This window comes from Scophthalmus maximus, chromosome 1 (genome assembly GCF_022379125.1).
Source record: "Scophthalmus maximus strain ysfricsl-2021 chromosome 1, ASM2237912v1, whole genome shotgun sequence".
Classification (NCBI taxonomy): Eukaryota; Metazoa; Chordata; class Actinopteri; order Pleuronectiformes; family Scophthalmidae; genus Scophthalmus; species Scophthalmus maximus.
The window spans coordinates 21,359,446-21,386,827 of NC_061515.1; the positions used below are offsets into that span (position 1 = coordinate 21,359,446).

Below are 27,382 nucleotides of genomic sequence, written 5' to 3' on the forward strand. Positions count from 1 at the left end.
GATAATGTATTTACAATACTTAAGTGAAAATGTGACACGGAGCAACTACTATCAACATTCATGTCACATATGATGTGTTGCCAGTTACTATGTATAAAAAACAGTTATATGTGATTGAACTAAAACAGTCGATAAAAAAATGCATACTCACTGGCACACACATTACGCAGTATCCCGTCCACTTTGAGTGAGCGTGGTGTTTTTCAGCCTGCAGCACTGATCAGCAGGCAGCAGCCGGCAGGCTGCGGTGCAGGCGAGCAGTAGGACAGTGCATTAATGAAATGTTAATGGCTGAATCAAGACCAAAATAACCAATCTTGCCTGGACTCCTGCATGAGTCCATTAGCGTCAGCGCTCCATGCTGGGGCAAACAACAATACCCCCCCCCCCCCCCCCGCATACCACCACCTCAATATCCATCCAAGGCAGGGACCATGGGGCCGGGGCCCATGCAGGTAGATGGCAATTGAGGGTGGGAGGGACAGAGACAGCTCTCCATCTGCCTGACCTCTGCATGGCTGCTGCTGGGAGAGCATCACAAATGATATACAAATGAAGCTGGGTGGGCAAAGCACAACCGGGAGACTCTGCGCTCTGCGATTGATGAATGACAACCAGAACAATTTCCATGTTGTTTTAACGGCGGGATTTGTTTGTTTGTTTTAGTTGAAATGTTGTCTCTACCTCGGTGGTGGCATAAAAAAAAAAAAATCTGCAGGATTTTGAGTCTGACCAAACCATAGGGGAGCTGACTTTACTCATTAACTTTTTTGTTTGCCTTTGGGGTGACATCAGTCACTGTACAGTAGGACTTCAACAAACGATTATATTAATGATCAATTTAGCTGTTATGAAATTGTCCTGCAGCACAAGGTGATGTTTTTAGTATCAGTTTTAGTATATAACAGTCCCTGCGAATTTCAATTTGCAGTTTTAGAAATTCGTTATCGACTGGGATAATTTTTATCAAGCGAAAAGTTTAAATTTTTATTGACTGACCGCTCTATTCGCAAGACTATGGAGTTTTTTAGTTTTCTTCTGTCTTTGGACATTATGGCACCTTTTTTTCTTTTTGGGGTCTGAGTGGTCCCGCCATGTTGCAGGTTTTTTTCTCAATTCTCTTACAGGAAAGGTGCTTTATTAAATGTCATGTGCAATTACTGCTATAATAGTCATAAATATGTGGCTGTTTCCTGAAAACCTTTTGAATATAAGATACTCCCATTGAAAGTTTTCCAAAAAGAAATGGCCTGTGTCCCTTGGGACTTGATCACCCAAAGATGTAAAAACTATCCAACTACGTATCTATTTGTTTAATGTGCATTAACTTGTAAGACACTTAATACCTAAATGTTTAGGTGCATTGTTAAATGAGTTTGTGCAGACAGAATGAACAGAACATAGCAAAACCACTTCAATAGCTCTACTGGGAACATTTGAACTGATAAAACTTAGAGATAAAAATCTGACTTCTGTGCTTAAGATATTTGTTTTACAGTGACTGCGACCTTTGGACGCTGTCTCTTTAAGAATCAACCAAGGGGTCAGTGCTTTCCCCCCATCCGTCTAAATGAATGTAGCTCAAGATCACTCGGGTCTGATCTTGATTTGGATTTTATTTAATTACAAGTATATGAATGCATGTCTTGCTTTGCTGTAATGCTGTTATTCTACATCATGGAAAGTGTAATTGAGACCACACAGGGCATTACAGGGCAACATTACGGCCGAGGAGCAGAGTGATGTGTCTGTGCGTGACACGCTGTTCCCTGTTTCTTAATTAGAAACTTGGATCACAATGTCGCTCCAAGAATCACACTAGCATGTTCTGTTCAAATCTCGTAAAGTGTGTTTGTGGGTGGGGGGCGGGGGATCATGGGCGGCCCCCGAGCTCCCACACACCAAAGTACGTCGATGAATCTGCGGACAAACATCCACAGATACTTCATGAACAAAATCTGAGGAAGATAAATTAGAGCTCTTAACCTGGTAATGTCCTCTAATTGGGGGAAGCTGTAATTGGTTTAAGCATTAATCAGGTTTGAGCCGGTCGTGGTTAAGTGTTGTGCGAATGCAAGGTTTCCTGTCGAAGTATGAAAAGAGTTTTTGTTGGAAATAAATGTGTTTGTGCCGCTGGGAGCCTCTGGAGCACATTATGTGATCATGATGACCCTGAGATTCGATGACCAAATATGCACTTAGTGGCCGTAATGCTTGTACGTTGCGCTTTGTGGGGAATTTGTCTCTCTAAACATGTTCTGGGGGGCGGTTTCACTCTTGTGAGAGGTTGCTCCAACTTATACATTATGCTGATTTTATTGACATTGCATTTAGTAATTTGAATAATGACTAAATGTGGTGGCAGATTGGAATATCCGTTACAATAATCCCCTGTAAACCGAAATGGCAAAACCTAATAAACCAAAGGCCACTCAAATATTTGGTTATGGTTTGCAAAAAAACATCAAGAGTGAATGATTGAAGACCGTCTTTCCAAGCTTTGAGTCACCTTAACAACTCATAACCATTTCAGGGTAAAGCTGTTGACAATGAACAGTTAAGATCATCTTCATGATAAATGACCAAAAGTGTCAAAGTATATACATGAACACAGCATTACACCAAAACAACAGAACACTACACTTACATATGTTGGACGGGGTTGATGTCAAGCCTGGGGGATGGCAACTCAAGTTCTTCCACATCAAACTGGGAAATTATGGAAAGGCTTTATGCCCAGAGGTGTTGCCACGTTGAAAAGGAAAACCATCCTCTTCTGGCTACTGGCACAATGTTGGAAACACCCTACAGTCTAAGATTTTTCTTTCATTGGAATGAAGTGGTCCACGCATAGCGAAAAATTGGTACAAAATTATCCAACAGTGGACAGAATGTGTATATCTACCAATGTTGTACATAATGTACAACATGTTAGAGTGTTAATAAACAGGCTTCCTCTCCACAATCATCAATACCATGACTTTGCATCACTGCAACTTTTCTCCAGTTATATTTTCACCCCCATTCTTGGCAGCTCAAAATTACCAGTGAGCTCACATCTGCCCACATAACTGTGGTTCTTTGGCTCTGCTCACTGAGGTTTAAGTCAACCAGTGAGATAATTTCAGCCTGCAGAGCAGCTCTGCCTCCGAGGAATGTTTGCATAATTAAAGCTCCGATGTACAGTGTCTTCTCTTGGCTTGATGGTGACATATAGTACAGTATGCTCTTTTGGGACTCAAACTTGTGAAAGACCGGTCTCTAGCTACAAAGTGGGAGATTGTCTTAAAGCAAATGTCGTTTTGGACGAAGGGAGGGAGTGAGTTTTTACTCTGCATAATGCAGAAAGCAGTGACTGCCAGCAATGCGCAGTGGTGTAATAGATGTAACATCACCATGGCTTTCAGAAAACAAGACCCGGGGAGGGGTGAGGGACTCGGCGGGGGGAAGAAAAATCATAAAGATGGAGAAAAAAAAAGGTTGTCACCTTCACCTTGCGTACTTGTCATGCGCCCAGCGCTGGGTCATTAAATTCACATTAGGGCCTCTCTGAGGGACCGTCGGATGCTGTTAGTGCACCTAAATCTGTGTCGCGGTAAAAAAGAATCACAACTTCCTCCTCTCCGCGATGGGGGAAAACACACATAAAAGCAGATATGCTGCACTTTGCATTCTGACACTGGATCATTATGGTCTGCTCCTGTCTGCATTTTTACTCGTTCCGGGGTCGATAATGGAGACCGGGGGCACGGAGGAGACGTAGGCCATGTCCATTTGTCCATCCCCTGGAGGACAGAGCTGGATCTGAGTCAAAGTTTTAGATTGCTGCCACTAAGATGGACCTAACTCCAGGTCTCCTGGGATGGCTGTGTAAATCATTTATTAACAGAGAACCTGCGATGCCCGTTTCAAATGTCAGATCACGTTATGCCCGTGTCGATGTATTATTCAAGGCAAAAAAAAAGGTATTTTGTCACATAGAGCACTTACCTCATGCCACAAAAGGCAGATATAAAAGTAAATGACAAAAAAATATAAATCTGTGCAGCTCTTTCAATATGCCTGAGCCCGAAAGATATCGGTAAATTGGAAAAGAATAAGCCACAGCTCTTAAAAAGATATTTGATAGTTCATATCATCGGTGTATTCCTGTGACCTACTCATGCATGCAAACCAAATTTCCTACCATGCCATAATGCAGTTGCAGTCAAACGTCACGTACTTTCACCACATTCAGTGACTATGAAGAAGTTGCTTCAGGATTAATAGAAAAAAGAAATTGGAGCTACAATATTTTCCAAACATTTGTTATCAGTGGGTTTCACCTAAAGGCGCATAAAACGGAACAAACAAAACCAGTCATGATCGGTTTCACCGCTCAGCCTAGACAACAGTTGCATAATGTTTTCTGTGTCTCTGAAGGAGCTTATCAAGTCTGAGAAGACGGACCTACCAATGTCAGCCTGGGTTATGCAAGCTTGGGTGAGGAGTGAGGTTTGGCAATATGGTTGAAATAACTTTCACGACATTAAATATATTTATATTATTTTAGTTTTTAGAGCTTGGATTTTGATTTGGTCTCTTGTGAGATCTGTAATTATATGGAAGTCCAGTACTAAATCGCTACTATGTTAATGTGTTGGTATAGTCTTCCGAAGTCTAGGTACAGTAGTGTGGGGCAACGACATTATTGCTATGATAAAGAATCAATAAGACTTAATTAGCATTGTCATTTCTCCGATATATTGAGCTGAGATTCCTTTATCTTATGAATTATTATAGGCCCCATCCACTAAGGATGAATCCAGCCACTAAGATCAAATCTTTTGCGAGAGACCTGACGAGATGTAAAAGTAAAAGTTTGCCTGCCTATCATATAAATAGTGCTGTGGAGAAATTTCAAAGAGAGGCCCTGTTCTATTTTCACAAGCAGGGATCCAAAACTGAGAGACAATTACACAAGTGTTTAGGGGAAAGCGACTGGGTGGCGACAATGACCTTGACGCCACCCAGTTTGTCTGGCCACGTCTGACATTGGCCACCCCATTTGCCTTGCATATTATTGTTTATGAACAGGAGCCGGGGGGGGGGGTTTATAGGTTGGTGTTGGACGGACAGCTGCTGTGTTTGGCTGTTGACCAGAGGCCTAATAACTACGGCATGAGAGGGACATTACCTGTGAGCAGCTGCCATCCAGTCGCATGACACTGTGACCAACAATAACCGTTCAAATGTGGCATGGAGTCACTAATAATGATTTGAGCTGCCCAACATCCTCGGGCTGAAGTCGTTTGAACTTGAGTTTGTAACCTCTGGTCACATCCGGCATCTGTAGATGGGTGGACGCTTTTGATAGACAGATAAACATACATTTTCTCTATTATATTGTTATATGGTCATGTCAGAATAGATCTTAAGGGCAGCTCTGGACTTTGTTTTGTGGGGCAGAGATTTTGACTCCTGGCGGATGATATGGAATGCTAGTACTTTGCGTTTCAAACTGTTCTCCTCTCTGCCGCTGCTTTTATCAAACGCTCCTGGTATTGGTTTATCCCTTTTGCTTCTCATATCTCATCTTTACACATGAGTTGATCGCGTCAGCCCCCCCACCACACACACACACCTTCCCCCAACCTTCAGCCATGTTGCGAGCGAGACAGCTGTGAAAACAGTGTGGAATCTCTGCAGCCGGCAGAGAAACCAGCTCGCCGTTGCCGTCGCATCTTCCAACTTTAACCAGATTTTCCGGGGATATTAGAGGAAACAAAAGATGTGACATCCCGTTGTTCCACCATTCAAAGCTCCACCCGATGACTTTGATGCAGGATTCGCTCTGAATGAAGAGGGGGGGGGGTACATTTTGGATGCGGTCCTTATGTTTAAAGTGAGGTGACACTTAACTTCTCCATAAATTTGAATCTGTAATTGCCGTCTTTAGCATACATAATAACCCCCACCCCCCCCAAAGATGTGGAGATCTGAAACTGAAAAGATTGTACGCTTCTCATGATAAGACTCACTCCACAATGGCTGTGACAGACAGAAAAAGAAGAAAATAAACTTTTCAGCTCACTCAACAGTCTGCTGTCACTTTTCCTTTTACCTCTGTGACAAAAAAAACAGACTCATACATTTTACCAGCATACAGCATCTGTACAAACAAATGTAAGGCATTTGTCATGGTGACATTGATACGCAGGCACACTGATGGGTTTCAAAACAGAAATTAACACAACATGCTACAAGACCAATATGATCCCGCAGACTGAAAAAAATTCTATACTGAAGTTCCTGCATTCGACTACAACAGCAGGGTTATTAAGGAGGAAAATATCTCACTTGCTTCAATATTGAATTAGAACGTAGTCACCACTAATTTCCTCAAATTATTTTTTCATCTGCAACTGGCCTAGACAGTCTCCTGCTGCATTCTTCATATATGAATGGCAAACTCCGAAGAAATGTTCAGACAACAATGTGAAAAGTCTCTTCCCCCCCGGCTGGAGATAGACACCTACACAACATGTGATATTAAACTCAACTCACTCAAAATATTTTTTTGGAAGATACACCCAATGTGGTGCAGCTGGCAAATACATTTATTTTTCAATGAAGGCAAAACAATGTCACCAGGACAAATCCCTTGAAATTCATCGCAGCAAGTGAATAATGTGATTACGTCAATGCTTCGCAGTAATTGACAAGTCACTCCTCGATAAAAGCCCTTTTTCAAATCAGCAAGAATTGAAAGGGGAAAAATAAAATACAGTGTTCCCTGTTTGCCGGTGGATGGGCACCGGCCTCATTTTATTCCAGCCCATGTATAAAACACAGTGTGGGAATAGGTTTGACTGATCTATCCCTGATCTATTCTAATATGCGACTTTCTCTCTTTTTCCTTTTTTTTTTCTTTCCTTTTGCTCATAAGTTGCAAATGGCTTCATTAAAACAAAAGCACGACCATAGGGAGCACATAAAACATGCTGCCGCTACCTAATATGGTATTTATGACCAGGGCTAAATGTAGAGTGAATTAAACTTTAAAGGATTGCAGTCAGGTAGACTCGCCGACGTTTGTGGAGGAATGTCCATTAATGAGATGAAAGAAGAGGGGTGTGTGGATATGTGCATGTGTGTGTGTATGTTGCAAGGGGTTTTTTATTCCCTCGTGGCCGCCGGTAGAACATCAGCTGCTCAGCTAGATGGCCGGCTGGAGATAGACACCTACACAACATGTGCTATTAAACTCAACTTCCTGCATTTGCAGAAATAATTAAAACGTAATATCATCAAAAGTGACTTCTCCCACCTCCCTCCAACCGTCTCTCCGCCCCTTCACCGCTGACTCGCCTTTAACTCTTCGCCTTGCTCTCTGTGGAAGGAGTTTCATCGGCCAGAGAAAAAATAGGCTAATCAACAGCCGATGTTGGGATGCGATGAGCGGGGCGTGTGTATCTAGAATGATTATTAGAGAAGAGGTTTGAGTCTAAATAATCACTAGACATACTTGGAAGCATTTCTACATGCATTAGCTGCTGGGGAAATACACAGTAGCAAAGGGCCCGTGAGCCTGTACCTTCACCTTTCTTTTTAGTGTAACGGTGTAGATGACCTACACAGCACCAAAAATCCTGCAGAGGAAAAAACTAAAAAAATCCCTGAGCTCTGCTATATACTCCAATCATTATGGAAGGAGTCAAACAAGCGTCATCCAGCTGCATCCTAACTTAAGTGGCTATGCTGATGCATGAATGTAATATTTTTTCTTTTCTATTTTTGACAGATGGGAGTTCTTAACTTCACCATAGTTTGTTTCACATCAGTACCTCAATGTTTTTTGTTTTTAACAACCATTCTCTTTAATCGTTTCCTTTCACCAAACTTTTCTGGGGGGCACGTTTGAGATTTCCTTGCACGGCAATTTGTCGCACACATCACTGCATTAATTCGCAGTGCAATGACAGGGAATTATAGATTTTTCTGCAGCTGCAAAAAGTATCTCTGCTTTATGAGAAACCTTATAACATGACGTCAGTAAACAAAACATCATGCTGACGTTACACAACGTCACAACGTAACAGATCAGCAGCCTTACATTGCAGAATTTGGTGTCTCTGAGAATGCTAAATCCCTCATAACTAATCGTGGTTTAGTTACACTTGGACTGAAACCAGCTGTTATTATGGCTGTTTATGTTGACTTCAAACTTGCTTACTCACAGCCGCCGTCTCAAGTTTAAGCTGGAAAAAAAAGCTGCTTGATGGCTTTGTCTTCATAGGTGCTGCCTAGACGAAGCATATGTCCGCCATGGTTGTTCTGTCCCACTCCTCCCACCTCCCCGATTTCCCCGATGGTCTCAGATTAAGACTCTGGCCTCGGTTCTCACACTGGCACGGTACCGGTCCACCCAGGGGTCTAGCAGCTGAGGAGAGTGTGCTGGATGCAGGGGCAGCGGGCTATGCCATTCTTACATTGGACCTGGATGCTGCCACGCCACAATCCAGGGGTTTGCAGCGGAACCGGACCCAAGTTCTCTGGTGCACAGCTCCACACCAAATCCAGCTGAAACATTTTATGTCTGCATGTCGACCAGTCTGTTCAGCTCATTTCAGCACACACTGACCACTGCCATTTGCATTCACTGGCTAGTTTTACCAAGCTGCAGTTGTAGGAGGCTCTGAGCCTCTCTTCTGATTGGCTACTGACCTGTTGTTGCCAGAGCTCTAAAGAGAAGCATGAGAGAGGAAATGTAGAAGTACAAAGAGATGGGTTTTGGGTGAGCACAAATGTGTAAAATATGTGACTGGTGTAGATTTTTCTGGTAGGTTACAATAACATGTGCTTCCTTGGACATTTATGAATTTTGCGGTAGACACGAACGTGTTAAATTTGATTACATTAGTAATGCAAGTATTCTTTTACTTTTTCTTTTGTAGTGTTCTGGATGCGATTGGTATTCATTTGTGATTTCTTATAAGCCCAATGCGAGTTGACATATGACATATCACAAAAAGAAATTCACCTGGACCAGACAGGGAAAGTCCACATCATCTCAAAGTTAGGCAACACTTTGTGATTTAAGCTCATGAGATGGGTGCAAGTATGTAAATATATCTCCCAGAGCAGTTTCATGCTGATATTAAATTATGTATGATCCAAATTCATATTGTATATATATATTTATGTAGTGTCAGACGGATATAGGGTAAGTCAAATATGGTCTAAAGAAAACGGAACAAATTATTCCACGTAAAACATATTCATGTATTCTTCTTTATATTAGTGTTTGTTTGCCTCACGGCGATCACCGACTCAAGTTCAAAGTTGACCCAGTTTCTAATTTACCAGTACAGATGTGATCAGTGCAGAAAACCCACACAGTCCTGCAAGTGTGTGCGTGGATTCAGCTGCATTTTTTCTAAATATTCACAAAGAAAGTAGGAATAAAAAAAAATATATATGTTGCTGTTTTAGCTGTTTCATGCAGTGACTTGGATTAATATCTCGTTGTGGTTCTGTCTTTGTGAAGAGCAGTGAGAACTGATTGCGTGGTGAACGCATGGATGCACGACCTCGCCTACCAGGACGTCAGGTGACAACTCCCATTTTGTCCCCTCGCTCCTGTGAAAAGCATCATATTTTATAGATTGTAGTCACATCTTGCAATACTGCGTTTGGGGAAACACAGGTGAGCGAGTTAATATTTGAAACGGCCACAGGGATCATACATCTTGGATAGCTGTGATATGCACAGCTGTAATGGCTTACATCCTCACTACCTCTTTGTTTCTCTCTCTGTCTCTCTCCTCTCCTCTTCTCCTCCCGTGAGGCTCGCCCACCTTTTTAACGTTTTAGCTCACAGATGGGGCGAAAAAAGGTTCGCTCGCTTTTACGTGACCTCTGTTGAATGTAAAAATTTGTGACACAAAGTGGCGCGGTTTCATATTTGTTTAGCGGTGACTGACTCAGTGTGCCAGCATAATGGCGTGGCTCCGGTAGCCAGATCACCGGAGGCGGCGCATCGGGGGACAACCTGGGATTACCGTGCTGCTGATTTATGCATGAACCATGTGCTCACTTTACCAAGACAGACGGGGGCCGACGTTAACAGAGGAGACATTTGGATGGGAAAACATCCTCTGTTTTTTTTTTTAGGGATGTCGGGAGAATGGAGACGACAGGCATGGGTGGATGCCTTAACAAAGAAATTACATATTCTGATGTTGGATTCACACCCGCTACCTGTCTGTTTGAGCCATCTGTCATGTGAAATGAGGGAAGTAGGGAAAACAGAAGGGACAACAAGCCATTAGTGCAAACTTAGCATCCAGCTGCACGGAAACCTTAGGCCTATCTAAATGTCGCCTTTTTTAGAGTTGAAAAGGCCAACGCAAGCTCACATGAAACAAAAATTATAAGCAATAGAAAAAAATCAAATTTTGTCGGGTCAGTTTGCCTTCATTTGATTTTTAATAATTAAGCTCTTGCATGAGTTTTCTATGACAGACCTCATGCGTTACACAGCTTGTCTTCAGAGCACATAACTCTCACTTAGCTTTTTAGAAGTTAACAATTTTATTTTCCAATTCAATTAGGGTTAGGGTTGTTTGTTTCAAATCACACAACGCCCAAATACGGTTGAAATCTAACTTTATTTTCATAAACTGTTGTTGTTTGGATGACATTTAGCCTGATAATTGAAACTGCTCACTTGTGGCTTTTTGCAATATTGCTAAATATCTTGCTAAACGTCTTCAACATTGATTTTTTTTTTTTTTAAATAAACAGACAGAACAACAGAGGACAAAAAAAGGTGTGTTTTCTTTCTCTCCTCTGGTACCGATGACATGTCATCCATGTTTGCAGCCGGGATTCTCATGCGTAATGTATGAGCTATCAGCTGAGAGCCCATCTCAGGTGACCATAACATGCTATGACATGCTGACAGCACAAACAGATTGCAAAGCACTTGAACCATACTGCGCTAATGCGGCGCGCATGATATTTTAGGTCATATTTCTGACTGCACATCATGTGGTGGTGGCGTAATGACCAAGGGTTTGCTTCCCCTTCTGCCTCCTCTGTTTTGACACCAAAACCTTATTTTTGTTTTGGTCAACCGGTGATAGAAAAAAAATGATGTGGGCCTAAACACATTTATGAATTAAATGAACCCTAAAAATCATATTAATTAATTGATTATTATAAGGAAATTATTTTCATACAAAAGCATCGCCTGGGGCAGATGTAGACCTACCTAAATCATATCCCCGTATTAGCTTCTATCAGGGAACTGCTCGGACAGGTGGACTTAAATGTTACAAAGCAATTCTCAGTATTAAGGATTTTTTTTACTCTTGAAGTAGTTACTGTAGGAAACATGCCCTTTTACAAAGCAAACCTTTCATTTCCCCCCAACCATGCTCACTTGTGCAGTATGAATTCAACCACGAGAAATCTGCCTGGAGATCTAACCCCTTGAGCGTCCCCATCCCCGTTCAGCTTGACAGTGCTCTCCTTAAGCAGGCCGTGTATCCATATTTGAAGGCGCCACTGGCTGCGTAGGTAAAGATGGGAATTTGTAGTGACAGGGGGAGGGCATTGGCACAACAGAGGCACCAACGGAAGGAGACAACCTCTTCCAGCGAAGGCAAATGAGCCTTGTCAGCCGGCAGTTGGTGCAGTAATTATAAAGGGTGCGTTGAATTTCCCAGGGATTCCAGGAGAGCGGCATAATGGAGAGAGCACTAAGACTTTTATAAGCCAAGCTGGGGGAAAAAAAATCTCAACTTTCACTGAAGTCTGCCTTTACAAAAGAAAACATTCAAGTTGTTTGTGATATTTAGGCACCCACAATCTCAAAGTCATTGTGGCGAGTTGTAAAATGGACCTGCTGATTCTGTGAAACCGCAGCAGAAATTGCTGCTAAATTGCGAGTTAAGTTGTTTTGCCCATTGCCTCAGTAATGTGCTGGGTAGCAGGTGCACCTGCTCATCTGAACCTTCTTAATTTCAGGGCTCCGCTAAAACGGAAACAACTTCTTGGGGCTTTATTCATTGTAATTGTGTCAAACATTACATAATAATGATATATAGCTGGAAAGAAACTTCAAATTTCAATGTAGACAAAGAGTAGATGTGTCATTTATCATTTAAAAAGCACCATAACTGGGTTTTTGTCATTTTGCGATTTTTCCCTTTTGTTGCATTACTTTACAAAACTTAAGTTACTGCATTTTATGAGACAGCTAAGCGGGAGGCTGTAAGCAAAGTTTCTGGTTTGATAAGGCTTGGCATATCTGTACAGGTCATTTTAATCAATCATCAACGATAATCTGTTCTTTTGGATAACGCCGTAACAAACAAGGAATCGAGGTGACAGTGCACAGTGTCGCTGCTTTGAGAGCAGGGATTTGTTAGTAATTGTGTCATGTTTTAATAAACACAACAACAACAACAACAACGATGCAATTATCAAGAGACACGTGCACAAGGATAACAATTAGTACCACAGCAACATTTTTTTTTTTTTAAAGGATCCTGTACACTGCCATCTCATTACAAATACATTTAATTCAAAGCTTTGTCATGTCAGCTTAGAATAAAGGAACAATTTGGAAACGATAAAGGCACTCTACCCGTGCAACTGCCGCTGACTCGCTCTGCAATGTTCGGGTCTCTCCGTTCACCTCTGCACCTCGCGGGCCTTACACTCCCCGGTGCGACCCCCCCCCCCCCTATCACTTCAGAGAAAACAGATGTAAACCTCCTCCTCCCCAACACGTCGCCGAGACACACCGAAGCTCACCGTCGACTCGGAGGTCCCTCAGCGACAACTGTCCTGATTTCCAGTGACATCAGAGTCAGTCACTCTGAAGCCGTCAAGGAGTCGGGCGGAGATGAGCTGATGGCAGATGGCCTATTTATACCCCAGGTCACCTGATCTCTCACTGCCCCACAGGCCAGGAATATTAAATTGACAGCAGCATATTCTGAAATGTGTGATCGCCCTCAAGCCTGCAGATACTCAGGGTTATCTGCTTTTTATATTTTTAACTTACCTTGATAAACACATGGACACGGTGGACTCTCGTAGTTCAGTGTTGGTCAGGTTGACCGCTGAGCCTTATGCTATCAAAGGAATTTAAATATATAAGTGCTATTGAAATTAGGTAAAATGTTTAAAATCTCTCTCCCTTTTGCCAAACATTCATCCGTCCATTCCTTCATCTCCTCTTTTCCCCCTTTCCTTCCTTAGTACCTCACTGCAGACAGATTTTTTTTTCCATCCTTGCTTCCTTTATTCATGCCGCCTTTCACTTATTCCGTCTCTCAATGAATCACCTCATCTTTCATTTATTCCTTCATTCCTTCACTCAAACTCTAATGACTTTCTGTCTCACCCTCCTTTTTCCTTTCATGCTCTGTCCTCTCCTTCAACGTGTCGCATCTGTCCGTTGACGCAATCATTTTCCTTCGTCCATTAACTTCTCATCTATTGATCATCACGCTAATCAATGATGAACCAGATATTATTTTTTTCTTTTCCAGCAGATGACGCTGTTCAAAGATCTATCAAATCCTTCTCTGATTCATTAATTCACTCATTCATTCATCACGATGACTAGCTTCCTTTTAACCTCCCTTCCCTCCTTGCCTCCAAACAGCATCATTCTTTCATTCATCTCCCAACTCATAACAAGCTAGTTAACTTTGTATGAGTTTGTATGGGTGTTTTCCTTTCTTTCAGAATATTAGTCATCTATTTATCCATCCATCCATCCATTTTACTTTAACCAGTGGGTGGTTTTCAGGAAGCCCCGCAGCCTTGGCCCTCTCCCTCCAAACACACGTCGAGGTGTTGACCGACGTTGGACAGATTGGCCGGGCAGTGGAGAAACTGAATTGCTGCAATCACATTTACTTGGCCCCTTATCTGCATGTTTGACATTTTGTCTCAGCGGCCCAACAACCAAAGTGTAGGTCGAGCCGAACCACGAGCTGTCAAAACCCGCCGCTCGGCCCGTGCCATGTTAAACACCCAACATCTGGGTCCACCGTAAACACTCGGCCCCTCGTAATCAGCCCCACATGTGGCCACGCTCAGGCAGAACGTGCTCCCGTCCAGCGCCGGGACGTAAGGGGAAACTGTCAGGTCTGCAAGAGCCTTCATCTTCCATGAAACGGATACAGCATCAGGATTACAATTTAATAAATATTTGAACTTCGGCTCTCCTCCTATTATAATTAGGGCAGGTTTCAAATGGGCGTTTGATCTCCACGCCATCCTGATACCGAGCTTAAGATGGGACATTTATTTAATAGCAGCTGCACCGCGAAACTTCAGCAGCTGGCAGTTAAAAGCAAACTCCACCCTCGGATACTGTTACATGCGTAGATATCATCACTCCGTGATTTCAATGCATTCCAGGACTTATTCTGTGTTGAAGTGGTTCAACTTGCATATCTTGAGATCCTTTATTCCCTTAAACTGCCTCGTCTAATTGTAAGTCAGTCACTCATCCTGCACATCGTGGAATAACTTGTGAGAACCTCAAAAGATCCGGTGTCACCTCGTTGCTTGGTTACAGCTATAGCCAGAGTGGTTCATGCATTTTGGCCACTAATTCTGCAGTTGTTCAAGCCTTCATCCTCAAAGCCCAATCTTTGTTGTGGCTGCACTGGGTTCCATTTCCTGCTCTGGTGTGGGCTGAGACATTTCACCTCACCTCCTTTATATACATTTTTGTTTTGTTTTTTGTGCAATAGTTGAGAAGAAGTTTGATGCCAAATGTGCAACACATTGTAGTTTTTGTCATAAAATAAATCTGATTGTTTATATGCCACTTATACATGAGAGGAGAGCGGTTGCCAAATTTCCACATGGAGGTCGAAATTAAATCTACTATACAATCATAGTAGTGATCTTAGACTTTAGTCTGTAATCACTATTTTGAGTTACATGACTTCTGAATATGAACTACAAATCTCTAAGGGTTTTTTGGGCTTGCTTTTTTCAGAGTGAAACATAAAGACAATTTAAGGATATGGAAAGATATTCATACATATTTAGATACAAATGTTACTGTACAGCCTGCCTGAAGGTTACACAAACCCATGTTATGAACTCTCAATTAAATCCTCCATATTAACTTGGTATCTACCTGACTGAACTCTGCTGCTTGTTATGCATGCAACTTCTCACTCCCAACTCCTTCTTGTCTCCCAACCCCCCTCAGGTTCGGGGCAGATGTTCTCAATACGGAGATCAATGAGGGGCTCATTTCACTCTCTTTGTTCCCTTCTGTTCAATGCGACACCCACACTACTCGCAATTATTCAAGAAAGTAACACAAATGGCATATACAGGGCCATGTGGTGCCCGTGATGCAGAGACTGGCAGAAAACAAAACAGAACAGGAGTCACACAGAATTAGTGAAATAGTCTGAGAGACTGATAACAGTCAGAGAGTGAGGAAAGGATATTCAGATGGTGAAGGAATATGCTTGACTTTATCCTCATTTTACCTGAACCCTGCAACCCTGACCTTTAACCTTGAGTGAGAATCAACCAACATTTCCTCAGTTTAGTTTTCTTATGTCCTCACTCTTAAAGTAAAAAAACTAACACATACACAGAGACACACACTCAAAGCAACAGAGGCAAACAAACTCACTTCTAATAAGGTACAAGGTATACATTTGTTCAAAATTAATTCGATTTTCAAATGTTTAGTTTGTGTAAACTTTCACCCAATAAGTGTTACAGATCCAAAGTGAAATCCAAACAATTGTTTGTTGTTGTTTGGTATCAACTGAGAACCTGGACTCATTAATTATTCCACTTTACTGTAAAATGTTATTGATATACCGTTTCTTTAACATGAGCATGTGCTCGAGCTTTACAGCATTTTAGGGGATGAAAACAATTTGCATTTACTTACACAGGTGACCAGTTCAAATTTAAAGTGATCTTACTCAAGGTGTTTAGAAATGCAAATAGTAGAGATTCCATCTATAGAATATAAAGTAGATTAAATTATGTTATATATAACATAGTATAATACTGTACAGTTCTCTTTATAAAAACATTTGTATCGATGTATTTTCCCTCTCCCCACTGAATCATCTGAGGAGATGCTGTGCAGTTGCTTTACTGCAGCCCCCACCTTTTCACAGTGACCCACACATTTCTACTTAACCTGTTTGAAGTTGAAATGATCTGCCGTGTATGATTTTGACCCTGTCCTGTGTCTTATCTATATCCTTGCTTTCTTTGTGCAGCTCTGTTATTATTTGCGGGTTTTAATGCTCAAGTTTCCACACGAGGCTCATTTAAAGTTTCATTTTTATCGGATCAAAAGACGTGTTACCACGCGTGCTGTCGACCTAGGTGTGCGCCTCTGTGGATGTGTTTGTGTGTGTGTGTGTGTGTGTGTTGCATTGGGGCTCCTCTCTCAGCCCGAAACCCATACATCATCCCCGGTGGCGACATCTTCGAGCAGCGGACTAACTCGAGCCGGCCCTCGGGGTCAATCTCTTAAATGAGATTTCAGCACCACTCACCCGTGCTCTGCTCCTCTCACCTTTTGCCAGGAGAACAGCGCTGACCTTTGACCGCGGCATCCGTGAGCAGCCACCGTCTTTCCCCTCAGCTTTAGCCAACCATGCCTAAGCCGTGAAGACAGAGTGAGGAGGCGAGGCCTTGGTGTGTGGAAGACCGCAGAGGTGTGAAATGAAGAGTTCACTTCCAAAAAAGACGTGTCCATGTTTTAGAAGAAGGGGGATACTTCCTCTTACAAAAAAGAGAACTACGAGAATATTAAAGTGCCCTAATGCTTACATAGAACTTAATGGCTGATAGGTAGTAGATCTTGAAAAGGTGCAAAATGTCATTTTTACTCCCAGAACACGTATTCCTTTACAAAAAAGGAAGAGAGTGGACACACTTTCTGTGTAAAAATATAATTTGTACATTTATTAACACATGCACAGGATGGTTGTTGCATAATGGGGTTATTAACACCCCTCTCGACTCTTTCTTACAGCCCTCCAGCTTCCTATTCAAGCTGCAATGAAGGTAAGAGTAACGGTACTCTTACCAAAGACCAGTACAGAGGCACAAAAGACTTCTACTCGTCATGTCAGTTTCATCTATTTGGCCCAAAATCACAAATCCACCTCAAAGAACGTTACGTGAATAGCATGCCACATCCTCTACACTCAGATATTTAGTCCAGATTAAAAAAACAACAACTAAATACTAAAGCGAAAAAAAGGGTAAAAATCAGAAAAGCATAGGAAAAACGATCACAAAATCCCAGTTAAATACGACCATTTGCAGCCCGTGCACTGCTGCCACTTATTCTTTCTTTTTATCTACTTAAAGGGCCGTAGTGCATAATCAGCAGCTCATCTGTGCTTTCTGTCCAATTTTCTTTTCTCTGTCGTCTAACTAGAAGCTCCTCCGAGCTTTGCTTATCGCACGAGGACCGTGTTCATTTAGTGGCCAATGTCCTCTACTCTAGGGAATGGGGGGGGGGGGCATAACATCCAGGTGATAGCGGGTTTGAGTGTATTTCACTGTGGAAAATCTGCAAAAGCAATAACCCATGAAGCACTCGCATCGATTTCCACACAGCATGTCGTGCGTGAAGAAAAGATCCACAGAGCCACATTCAACGTTTTCTACTTGGATCTGAAAGAATCAACCAAATCTTCTGTCGTATTTATTCACAAGTGCCACCATTTGTTCCGTTTGATGAGCCGTCGTTGAGTCTGCATTGAATGTGATGTTTGGTAACAGCATGTGTTTCAGAACAGGTTATAGTATGTTATAGTGCATTAGATCTGTTAAAGTTTCAAGGCAGAGAATGCAGAAGAACACCCTATTTCCCAGAGGCCGGCCTCAGCCTACATACTTAACTATATGCAGTACATAGGACTGCGCGAGCTGCCTGCACACACACACGCACGCACGCACGCACGCACGCACGCACGCACGCACGCACGCACGCACGCACGCAGGCACGCACGCACGCACGCACACACACACACACACACACACACACACACACACACACACACACACACAGACAGAGAGATGCAGTATAGAACGTGCTTTAATGTGCATATGTGCAGTTGTTTCTTTCTTCCTGACATCTTGCAAGTGCTGTATGTATGTCATTAATTGAGTCTCCAGCTCCCTGGAGTGGTTAGCTCTACTTGCACTGGGAAGATAGAGGTGGAAATGCTCTTTGTGTGTGTATGTGTGTATGTGTGTGCACTCTTCATACATACGCGCACACACACCAGCCCTGATCGTCTGATGATTATGCTTGATCAGTGTCAAACACAAACTACTGCAGCGGGTGCTTTGAAAAGGAATACATTGTGCATTCAGGCTTCTTCAGACCCTTAGTGGTACTTGTACAGAGCACTGTGATTTATACATTTCACCCAGAGCTGAGAAATCTAATCTTTTTTGTTGTTGTTTTTCTTTCTTTGGTGTCACAAGCAACACAGGCTGCATATCCATTCTCATTTTTAAGAAACAAACCAAAGAAATCGGTCAATGAAAAAAAACAAACACCTCCGGGTTTTTCATTCGGACAGAAAAGATGAAATCAAATTTTGTCTGCCAGAGTATTTGAGGCATGCAATAAAACATGTACAATCACAGCACACAAACCGCCTGGGAAACATGAGCTGATGAGACTAGACACGGAGTCAATATCTCGTTACGGAGCAATAACAACTAAATCATCAGAGCAAAGGTTGGAGCACAAGAAAGGGTACAAGGAGCTACATTATTTCATTTCTTTAAATAGAGCCATAAGTGAACACTTAGTTCTTGTACTTTTGAGTTTAGGCACTCAGTTGCTCAGTTGCATAGGTGAGCAAAAACTGTTCTTTGAGGCACTTGATATCGGCATTGCAGAGTTAAACACCAGAGTCAAGGCAACAGAGGGACTTGGGCAAGAATCCATCCACTTTCTGTCGCTTATCCAAAGTCTAAGTTAAAAAACCCTAAAACCCCTAAAAGGGACTTGTGGTGGTCTAAAGACAGATGGGGTATGTCCTCAATATGTCTTCGCTCTCCTCCTAGTTGGACATGTCCAGGATATGTCCACATTTATCCTAGGGAGGAGGCGATCCTAATGAGACAACTGCGGCAGAATTTCCACTCCTAGATCCTTCTAGACGTTAGGGGGTCTTCCTGCTCTCCCTAAGGGTGAGCCCAGGCGCATGGCAAAGGACACTCCCTTCAATTTCTTTTAGTTGCCTCTGTTTCTTTTAGTGTGTTTATTTTAACTGCCCAAAGCTTGTGACCACTCTGAGAGCATCAAATTGCTGCTCAGTTCCGACTCCACCGTGGCCCCGGGCTTGGAAGCGCTGATTCTCACGCTATCTTTATCATCTTCATTTGCAAACTGCCCCAATCCTTTGCATGCTGGAGGTCTGAAACTGAGTTGCATGTGCAAGAATATATTGGAAAAAAAAACAAAGGAATATTTAACTATTAACAAGTAATATGGATGATATGAATGTTGAAAATGTAACCTTGTGACTGTTCCAACGCTATAAATGTTGACGTTTTCACCGGCTAGTATTACCACTTAGTCAACAAAATAGTTTATCTTGTTTCTATTAAGCTGGTCAGATAAATGAGTTCTCCAAACCATTTTGTGCCTGTGATAAATAAGTACATCAACTATCAGAACTCCCTTCTCTCTACAAGGAGTAGTGAACAATCTCAGCTTTCCTCACCACTTGCCTAAGTTTTTTTCCACCCTGACTTGCACTTCTTTGAATTATTTTCTAGTAACTGACGTGCATCTCCAGGGCGATTTAACAGAGGGGAAAAGAGAGAAAGGAGTAAGGGCTAGTTTTCCTCATCTTCCTGGGGCATGCGAGCCAGGCCATGCCCAATCGGGGTAGTGTTTCTCATGGCGGGGCGGCCTTCACTGCTGAGCTGAACGCGATAGGTGTAAATATTTGTATCTCAGCGGTGGACGAGTGGTGCTGAGGTCAGTCGTCTGGAATCCCCTGGTTGTTTAGAGACCGCTGTTGTTACAGTTGGGCTTTTTGGCGTAAAAAAAAAAAAAAAAAAAGGAAGCATGAGAGAGAGACAGAGAGAAAATGCTAGACTCCCCAGGGGGAAAACTGAGCACTCACACCAGAACAAAAAAAACACAGGAAAAGAAGTGTGAAGATGGGCAAGAGAAGTACTCGTCTGCTACATGCCAGGGAAATCCAGTCAGCGGTATTTGTACAAATTAGTCTTTTATTATATTTTAAATCATAAAACAATAATACATTTAAAAAAAGCCATGTCCATATAAGATAAAATTGGGTCTGGCAAGCGTCACACTGACTGAATGTGCAATTATGCATAAACACACAAGTCCTGCGAAGCTGCTGGCCCCCAACAGAATATTCAGTTTGAATGCAGTGCAGAGTGTCACAATGTCCTACAGTACATCCTTCTGTTCCTGCCCAGACAAGAATATAATTCATGAAGGGAACACTGGTGTACATATCTTACTAATGACTCCAACACACTTTTTGATCACATGGTGAGCCAAGGCTGAGGCCTATGAAAGGAATCACCTCCACCGACTCCCCCACCCCCCCACCCCCTCACCCCCGCTTGCAGCAAATACAGCTGCAGCCCGGGCGCTTGATGAAAACGAATCACTGCGACTAGTTCTGCCTTGTAGGGATAGAGAAGTGAGCGGCAATAGCGGGGGGTGTCATGTTTGATTGGGGTTTATTAGCGCTGCCTGTATTGTTCCTGTTCGTCGACAGACTCCCAGGTAATGTGGTGATAATCGTTGCGGAAGCCTCCATCTGCTCATTTAGGGGGTGGGGTGGGGGGGGGTTGTGGAGCTGCCCTCGTTTCAAATCCATTTTCCCAGGTGCTGATGGGAGGCCGCGGGGTGGAGGGGGTGGATGTTGAGATGGGTGGGTGTGTTGGGAGGGGGGGAGTAGTATAGGGCCCTCTGTTTCATTTACCCAGGAGTGTTGGTGCGCTCTGCAACCAGGTTGTCTCTGCTTGTACCGGCTAATGGTTCAAGCCCAGCTGGCTTCAGCTGGGAACTGGGCTCCTGAGTAATACATTTTGCACTTTGGCTCGCCACCAAGCGCACGGTATTTCGGTTCTGCACGCTACGCTGGGTTTATCGCTCAGGTGTTTGCATCGAGTGCCATAAAATCCATAAACAACCCGGTCGTTGCCGCGTCGGGATGTCAGCCGAGGCAGCCGGGGTCAAGGTGCGGCGAATCGAGGAGCGGGTCTGGAGCCGCTCGACGGTGAAAGGGGGCCGTCTCCGGCTCGACTGTTTGTGAGAGGCAATTCTCCTCGCTTGTAATTACACGTCTTTAATTGATAACGCGGAAAAACTGCATTGATTTGGTGTCAGCAAAGGAGCGCACCGGCCCGGCCCTCTAATTACTTCTCAGTTCTGCATTGTCAGGTTCGTTTTCTGCCGTCACATCTGCGCCGAGGATGCAGCAGATGTGATCTTACCTGAAAAATGTGCTCCTCTGCTCACTGCATTTAACCGATTGGAATGAGAGAATGAGTAACTCACCGACTTCACGGTGATATAGTTGGTGGGAGCCAAAGTCGAGAGTCCTTAAGCAATATGCTGATTTTCGACCAGCCCCAGAGAATGCTGTTGTTTTTTTTACCACTGACTTCTCTGTGGAGCAAAGGGACAAGGGATATATGTTTTCTTCCCAAATTCAACACCACATCACATTTTTGTTTAGTATTTGAACTAAATTAGCAGGGAGGTAGATGATTACATATATTTACCTAAGTTTAGCAGGATATAGCTGATATGATCTTGGCCCTGGAACAGTAATGTGTATAAAGGGGATTGTTATTGTGACCTGACATTTCATACCTCTGGTGTAAGAAAAGAAAAACAACATTTGATCCATGTGATTTACTTCATAATAATTGCACTCTTTGCAAAGTTGTGCAGGAACAAAATTATAGATCCAGATGATTTGTGGAGAGGAAAAAAAAGAGAAGGGCCTTTGGGAGCCAGTTTCACCTCATTTAGTCACAGCTCCACTTGTTTTGAATGGTTACGTCCAGCATTGTGTTGTACAATCCACACACACAGGGATGTAAAAATGAAAATGAAAATAAACAGATTCAAAGAACAGGATGTAGAACAGGCTTTGTAGCCCTTTGATCTCCCCTTTTCCCTCTCGCTTGTCAGCCTTTTAGTCAAACTATCACTATGAATTTCCTCTCTGACCAAATCAAGGCAAGAGGAACCGAAGTCTTGTTATCCGATTCTGCATAATGCCGCTAATTTTTGGAAGTGTAGGAGAGCGCTGTTGCAGAGGCGATGACAGAGCAGGACCAACTGGTGTTTCCTGAACTGCTAAATGGCTTTGAGGTGGAAGATAACCAGAGTTAGGGACTTGTTAAATATCCTGGGAAAGTTTGGGGATCTCTCTCTCCCCTGTTTTTTTCATATGCGATGTCTCATTTTTAATGTTATGTAGAGCAGTTAAGGCAAAATATTAATGCTTTCACTCACTCACTTTTTTACAACCAGTGACCTTTGCCTTTCACCCAACATTGCCAAGAGTACTTTTTGTTCGGTTTGGCCAGATTGGAGTATTGGAGGACTAACACGGCATTTTAATATTCTAGCTCGTTCCCCCTCGAACACTTAACTGTATTTAGGGTTTTAGCTTATAATTATACAAGCAAACAACTAAAAAAAAAACATAATCAGACTCTAAATGGTGGTTTTCAAATGATACTGTTACTTTTTCTTTTGCACCAAGGTGCTGCCTACTTCAGACAAGTGAGAGAAGCAGAGATGGATCAGAGCAGGAATATTTCATATGAAATATAATGTAATGCGTCTTGTTCTAACTTTGGCAGAGCATACAGTAGTTTCTATATGTCAGACTCCACTGCTCAAAGCTCATTGAAAACAGAAGTTTTCACTTTGGCATATGATTCTGAATCAGTGGTCATGTTTTGGTTTTTTTTTAAAAATCAGGGAATCAAAAGGAAGCAATATTTTAAACAATGACTGAAAACAAAACTCTAGGGTTTTATAGGGCTTCTTTTAGCAGCTTGTGACCAGAGGCCGTGAGATCAAGTAGAAATATGCACATCTATGGGAAACAGGTCATAATAACAATTAATTAGTGACATGGAATGTCAATTATAGGCGTGGTATCAACAAGATGACACACTGTAGAAGCTTATATTTGTTTGTATGTGTGTTTGTGTGTGTGTGTGTGTGTGTGTGTGTGTGTGTGTGTGTGTGTGTGTGTGTGTGTGTGTGTGTGTGTGTGTGTGTGTGTGTGTGTGTGTGTGTGTGTGTGTGTGTGTGTGTGTATGTGTGTGTGTGTGTGTGTGTGTGTGTGTGTGAGTTTACTTTGTGATATGGGGTTTAGCTCTTGTCTAGTGTGTATTGTTCACCTTCAGTTTTATATCTCCTGCATTTGTACTAGCGTGGGCTAATAGAGAGATTCTGTCTTTGCTCGGTGCGAACGATGATGCTTAAAAGGGATTTAATGTGGTTTTAATTGGATCTAAATGGCATTACCTGATCTTGACGAACCTCAAGAGGGAAGCAGGTTGTTGTTTTCATGCTAATGCTGTGTTTTTTTCTTCTCTCTCCTGTAAACTGTGATCTGAATTTACATAATGCTTAAAAAAATGTAGAGGCTGTGTAAAAAAATCGCTGTGGCCAGTTTGAAGACTTTGCAACACCTGGAAAATAATTAGTAGATGTTTTCCAAGGAGAGACAGAGAGGGGGGGGGGGGGGGGTTAGAAATTAGAAATGATGTGTCTGTGTTTTTGTGAGTTGGTATATGCTTGTGTCATTTTGAAAGTGTGCATGAGTAATTGCATGAGAGAGGAACTAACAAAAGAAATTGGTGCATATTTAAGTGGCTTAAACATATGTTTGGTGTGCACAAAATAATGTGTCTGTGTGCGTACAATGGACGTAAGAATGTCTCTTTGTGTTTGTGGGTTCTCGTGAAAGGGTGTGTGTGTGTGTGTGTGTGTGTGTTTGTGTGTGTGTGTGTGTGTGTGTGTGTGTGTGTGTGTGTGTGTGTGTGTGTGTGTGTGTTTGTGTGTGTGAGCATGCTGCTTGTTTTCAAGCAAATAAGCGTTCTTGTGTCAGAGGGAGAAAGAAAGGAAGGAGAGGGACAGTGTAAGTTTTTCTCCCTGTGTGTGTGTGTGTGTGTGTGTGTGTGTGTGTGTGTGTGTGTGTGTGTGTGTGTGTGTGTGTGTGTGTGTGTGTGTGTGTGTGTGTGTGTGTGTGAGCATGCTACTTGTTTTCAAGCAAATAACATTCTTGTGTCAGAGGGAGAAGGAAAGGAAGGAGAGGGACAGTGTAAGTTTTTTTCCCTGTGTGTGAGTGTGTGTGACGGAGAGGCAGAGCTACTCTCTCTGCGTGTGTGTGAGAGAAAGATCCCTCGGCCTGTAGATGGAGCTACACTCTACACTTCTCCCTCTCTCTCTCTCTCTCTCTCTCTCTCTCTCTCATATCCTCCATCTGCACACAATGAATGCATTGTTCTCCCCCTACTGCCCCCTCCTCTCATCTATCCCTCTCTCTCTTTCTCTCCCTCTCTATCTCTCTCTCTCTCTCTCACACACACACACACACACACACACAACTCTCTCTCTCTCCTCTAACAGATTTGGTGTTTATGTTAATGTACACCTCTGTGGATCTCTTGCCTCCCAGTAGTTAGATACCTTGTTGATATGTGGCTTTGTTTGTGTGTGTGTGTGTGTGTGTGTGTGTGTGTGTGTGTGTGCGTGTGCGTGTGTGTTGTGGGTGGATATGAGCTCAAGAGGGAAGCTAGAGGGGTTGAGGAGGGTTTAGAGAGTCAAAGGACAAATCCTGAGACTTTTCCTTCCCTCCAGAAACCAAAGAGAGGAAGAAATGATGGAGAGAAAAAAAAAAGAATCCTGGCACTAGTTGGACGACTGAAGCTTTCTTGCTTTCAGTTGGTGCTGTGGTTTGACAGAGACCCAACATATCTGCGAAGGTGCAGAACGAAGATGTACAGAGTGTTAGTATACTATCATTTTTTTTACTGTACTAGTGCATTTTGGATTCTATGTATTTATTTACTTATTTTAATTAATCCTTGCACGTCGACAGGAGTAAGTTTCCCACTGGGGAATTAAGGATCTGATCTAAAAGGTTTAGACCAAGGAAGAGAACCAAAGTCATCAGCTGTTTCATTAATGCCTTACAAGCATTATCTTTTGTCTCATGTACACCGGTGTTGTTTCAGCGACTCACATCTTTAGTCTAGACTGGTCATATCCTTATTAATCTTTCATTTGTCTGAATCTAGGATTGGTCCTGGTCCAAGTGTTAAAATTTTGAGTGTGGCCAGTTGTCTGTTTAAAGCCAACATGACATTCGACAAAAAGTGAAGACGACAACGCAGTTTGCCTCGACCTTCAATCCAACAAAGAGAAGGTGCTATGGGCCTTTAACAGGTGGGCCTCAGCTATCGTGACTTATGCATTTTCAAAGTCCCTTAACATATCCAAGAGCCAAGAGAGTTTTTAAACTAACTAATAAAATTATCATATTATTATATAGGGTGATAAAATACAAGTTAAATACCTCTTCTCTCTATGAAGTCCAACATTTGTTGTAACTAATTGCATCAAATACACTTCTCTCCTGGCTCCTTTTGTCCCCATCTTCCCAGCTTTACATGTGGCATTTCATATTTTAAGGATAATATCATTAGTCGGAGTATAACAAAAAAAAGTTGTGTGCATCACAGCATTGGTTATTATTCTCGCCACTCAAACGGTGTGTGAAATAGAGCTACAGTCAGGGTCATTGTTGATCCCCACCTCTAATAGAATAATCAATCTTGCTTTTGGCAAGTCTGTGGGATTAATTATTAAGGACTCAACACTTACCAGCGCAGCACAGCGCAGCGCAGCACAGCGCGCGCCCGTCTACCTGCCTCACCGGGCTCACTTTGCATCCGCTGTGCGCCGCGTCTTCCGCCAAGAAAACCGTTCAACCTGGCATGAATTGATTATCTCCACGCTTATCTGCTGACAACAACCACCGCCCCTCCATCCCCCTCTATCCCTCCACCTTTGAAACAATGGTATCTTTCCAGTTTGCCAGTCACAGATTCATTTCATGTAGAACACTCACAGAAGGAGGATTAACAATATCTACTTATACGCTTGTGATAAACTCTTATCTCCTGCCTTCCCCCAGAGCACTCTGAGGGTGCACGTTGACCTGTTTTCCTCTTCCGCTTCTTTTTTTTTTCTCCTTTTTCCCCTTCTTTCTCCGCTCCTGCACCCCAGTGATTAAATCATTTAACCATGTATAATCTGGGCTGTCTCCAAATTTCTTAAATCCGCCTGCCTCTTCCTCTTGAAGCAGTTCATGTATGTGAAAAGGTGAGAGGGAGGTGAGGCTGAAATGGATGGATTTCACAGAGAAAGGACAAACACTGAGAATGAACTGCGGGGAAATAACACTAGGCATCTTTTTTTTTTTTATGTGTCGGCAAGGAGAGTTTTGAGGATATAGCAGGTATAGTCCATCACAGTGCAAATATGAAAAGAGTTTGAGGGAAGCCTACAAGCATGGTCTGCTCAATGCAGTGTTCTTCTGCTCATACTGTATATATACATGTGTGCGTGTCCACGGTTTACATCCAGCAGGTAAACTGTAGGCAGCTGCAGCATCCTGTACTCTCAGCCGAGGTTTACAAAGCATAAACGCATCACTTCCTCCTCATTTAGCGTGATGTAAACCGAGCGGCGTACCCACCGGGACACCAGCCGTCATCCTGTAAAAGCAGGAAACCTGACGTTACCTTTGGCCCGGTGCTCGCTGGGTGGCACTGCCATGACGTGGCCCGGGGATTAGCCAGATGACAGTTTGTATCCATTAGGGTTACAGGGTTTCGTCACATAGTAAAGAAAGCACATCCTCTCGCTGGCTCTTAAAAGGACTTTTTTTTTTCTCGCCTGTCACAGTTTCACCTGGGTGACATATTTTGAAGTATTTCTAAATATTCCGAGCGTTTGCTTACTCCCGCTCAGAATGGGTGGTTGTGCAGTTCCAGGAGAACACTGCTGTCATATGGAGTTACAGACCATTTACTTCTGTTTATGTCTCATTTACATTTCCTCGTGTTTTTTTTCATTTATTTTTTTTGCAATGCTTGCTATATGTAATTAGATTTTTCACATATACATCTCTTTTGTTTTGTAAGCTTAAAAAAGAACAAGTCTATCAAACAGAGCAAATAAAAGATGAATTCAAAAAATAAACAGAACCGTGAGTAGACTTGAGGCTTTCCTAAATCAGAATGC

General features: G+C 42.7%; 1 long non-coding RNA gene across 1 annotated transcript in view; it reads left to right on the top strand.

Annotated features, from left to right (window-relative positions):
• The window catches only part of LOC118312319, a 209,990-nt gene that overhangs the window by 88,081 nt on the left and 94,527 nt on the right, over window positions 1-27,382 (top strand). Inside the window, exons 7-8 of the long non-coding RNA XR_004794205.2 lie at window positions 16,596-16,727; window positions 17,048-17,079. This is a non-coding gene — a long non-coding RNA (uncharacterized LOC118312319). The remainder of the gene's footprint in view (window positions 1-16,595; window positions 16,728-17,047; window positions 17,080-27,382) is intronic.